Here is a 3,823-nt window from a genome sequence, read left to right as displayed (position 1 = left end):
AGTTAAAAGCTCTGTACCTCAGGGTACAGTCCTTGCACCGCTGCTTTTCCTTATTCTCATATCAGATATAGACAAAAATACAAGTCACAGCTTCGTATCATCCTTTGCAGATGACACAAAAATCAGTATGAAAATTATATAGGCTGAAGACATTGAAAAACTTCAAGCTGATATTAATAAAGTTTTCGACTGGGCATCAGAAAATAACATAATGTTTAACAGTGATAAATTCCAGGTACTCAGGTACGGTAAAAATGAGGACCTTAAACATAATACGGAGTACAAAACACAATCAAATGTACCCATAGTAGGAAAACAGCATGTAAGGGATTTGGGAATAATAATGTCTGACGACCTAAAGTTTAAGGCGCATAACCAAGCAAATATTGCGACAGCCAGAAAAATGATAGGATGGATTACGAGAACTTTCAAATCCAGGGATCCCATCACAATGGTTGTACTCTTCAAGTCACTTGTGTTGTACCGTCTTGAGTACTGCTCAGTACTCACTTCTCCCTTCAGAGCAGGAGAGATTGCTGAAACAGAGGGAATACAGAGAACATATACGGCATGCATAGACGCAATAAAGCACCTAAGTTATTGGGATCGTCTCAAAGCCCTCCAAATGTACACACTAGAAAGAAGACGAGAGAGATATCAAATAATATACACCTGGAAGATACTGGAGGGCCAAGTACCAAATCTACACAGTAAAATAACAACGTACTGGAGTAAACGATATGGAAGAAAATGCAAGATTGAACCAGTGAAGAGCAGAGGTGCCATAGGCACAATCAGAGAAAACTGTATAAACATCAGAGGTCCGCGGTTGTTCAACGTCCTCCCAGCAAGCATAAGAAATATTGCCGGAACAACCGTGGACATCTTCAAGAGGAAACTTGATTTATTCCTCCAAGGAGTGCCGGACCAACCGGGCAGTGGTGGGTATGTGGGCCTGCGGGCCGCTCCAAGCAACAGCCTAGTGGACCAAACTCTCACAAGTCAAGCCTGGCCTCAGGCCGGGCTTGGGGAGTAGAAGAACTCCCAGAACCCCATCAACCAGATGGAGTATAGTGTCATGGAGTATAGTGTCATGTAGTATAGTGTGAAGAATAGTGTCGTGGAGTACATTGTTGTGGAGTATAGTGTCATGGTGTATACTGTCGTGGTGTATAGAGTCGTGGTGTATAGTGTCGTGGAGTATAGTGTCGTTTAGTATAGTGTCAGGGTGTATAGTGTCATATAGTATAGTGTTGCTATGTATAGTGTCGTGGAGTATTGAGCCGTGGAGTATACTGTCGTGGAGTATTGTGTCGTGATGTATAGTGTCGTGGAGTATTGTATCGTAGTGTAATGGTGTAGAGTGTCGTGAGTATAGTGTCATGGTGTATAGCGTCATGGTGTATAGTGTCGTTGAGAATAGTGTCGTGGTGTATAGTATCGTGGTGTATAGTGTCGTGGAGTATAGTGTCATAGTATAGTATCGAGTATAGTGTTGTGTATAGTGTCGTGGAGTATAGTGTCATAGTATAGTATCGAGTATAGTGTTGTGTATAGTGTCGTGGAGTATAGTGTCGTGGAGTATTGTGTCGTGAAGTATAGTGTCGTGGAGTATAGTGTCGTGGTGTATAGTGTCGTGGAGTACTGTGTCGTGGAGTATAGTGTCGTGGTTGATACCTGGTTGATGGGGTTCTGGGAGTTCTTCTACTCCCCAAGCCCGGCCCGAGGCCAGGCTCGACTTGTGAGAGTCTGGTCCACCAGGCTGTTGCTTGGAGCGGCCCGCAGGGCCACATACCCACCACAGGCCGGCTGATCCGGAACTTCTCTTAGAAAACCGTCCAGTTTTCTCTTGAAGATGTCCACGGTTGTTCCAGCAATATTTCTTATAGTCGCTGGGAGGACGTTGAACAACCGCGGACCTCTGATGTTCATACAGTGTTCTCTGATTGTGCTTATGGCACCTCTTCTCTTCACTGGTTCAATCTTGCATTTGCTTCCATATCGTTCACTCCAGTACGTTGTTATTTTATTGTGTAGATTTGGGACCTGACCCTCCAGTATTTTCCATGTGTATATTATTTGGTATCTCTCTCGTCTCCTTTCTAGAGAGTACATTTGGAGAGCTTTGAGACGATCCCAATAAATTAGGTATTTTATCTCGTCTATGCGTGCCGTATATGTTCTCTGTATTCCCTCTATTTCAGCAATCTCTCCTGTTCTGAAGGCGGAAGTGAGTACTGAGCAGGACTCGAGACGGGACAACACAAGTGACTTGAAGAGTACAACCATTGTGATGGGGTCCCTGGATTTGAAAGTTCTCGTAATCCATCCGATCATTTTTCTGGCTGACGCGATATTTGCTTGGTTATGCTCCCTAAACGTTAGATCGTCGGACATCATTATTCCTAAATCCTTGACATGCTGTTTTTCTACTATGGGAAGATTCGATTGTGTTTTGTACCCTGTATTATGTTTCAGATCCTCATTTTTGTCGTACCTGAGCAGCTGAAATTTATCACTGTTAAACATCATGTTATTTTCTGCTGCCCAATCGAAAACTTTGTTGACATCTGCTTGTAGTTTTTCAATGTCTTAAGCAGAGGTAATTTTCATGCTAATTTTTGTGTCATCTGCAAAGGACGACACGAAGCTGTGACGTGTATTTTTGACTATATCAGATATGAGAATAAGGAACAGTAGCGGTGCAAGGACTGTACCTTGAGGTACAGAGCTTTTAACATCGCTTGGATTCGATTTTATCTGATTGACTGTTACTCTTTGTGTTCTGTTCGACAGGAAATTGAGTATCCAGCGTCCTACTTTTCCAGTTATTCCCATTGACCTCATTTTGTGAGCTATCACCCCATGGTCACATTTGTTGAACGCCTTTGCAAAGTCTGTGTATACAACATCTGTATTTTGCTTTTCTTCTAGGGCGTCTGTGATTTTGTCATAGTGGTTGAGTAACTGTGACAGATATTATAGACTGTGGATTGGTTGGTGTTGTCGTCGTCGGTCCTTCTCTACGGACAACCCAACCCACAACTCGGCAGAGTGCTTATACTAGGAGATCACCCTTGGCGCTTCTGGCTCTTGGAGAGGGGCTCAACGTCACACGTTCAGGGGATGCGGCTCCAACACTTAGCCTCGTTGTCACGTGCACACACCCACTCGAGCCGCTGTGACTCCCCACTCTCTCCTTATGAGATATGATCTCCTCAATCCCCCTATGACTTACTAGTATTACCTCCTACCCTGTCCACAGCAGTGGTTCTTGGTTCTTTCTCTCTCTCTCTCCTTCTTTACCACCTCCTGGGAAGCCTCACTAGGACGAGGGCAAACACCAGCAAATTGGGATACATTTACTGGACAAAGCACATACACGATACATACACACATATAATAATAATGAATCCTATACTCTATAATATCACAATCAGGTTGCACTCCAACACCATCAGAACTCTATTATCAGCTTATCAAGTGGTATCCTATCTCATGGTTCACCACCTGATACTATCAACCTCCTCAAGTTGATCAAGTCTACATACACTGTTGCACCATCAGCAAGATAACATATATATACAGAAAATCAGCATTTGAATGCAATAACATATACCAGTATAAATGTTCATTGATACTTCAGTATAAAAAAACTCCTTGACATAAGAATGCCAACAGTCACTCACCTCTCACTGCGTCTTGCACGCTAATGACAACCAAACACTATCAACTCCCTATAAGTAATCCACCAGAACTTCCCCTTCCACCTCTGGAAGTTCACAACCCTAATATCCTTAGGTTCTTCCGGGCTTCACTACCA

Source organism: Procambarus clarkii, chromosome 21 (assembly GCF_040958095.1).
Source record: "Procambarus clarkii isolate CNS0578487 chromosome 21, FALCON_Pclarkii_2.0, whole genome shotgun sequence".
Lineage (NCBI taxonomy): Eukaryota > Metazoa > Arthropoda > Malacostraca > Decapoda > Cambaridae > Procambarus > Procambarus clarkii.
The sequence above is the reverse complement of the archived record's forward strand: the minus strand, read 5'-3'. Positions refer to the sequence as shown.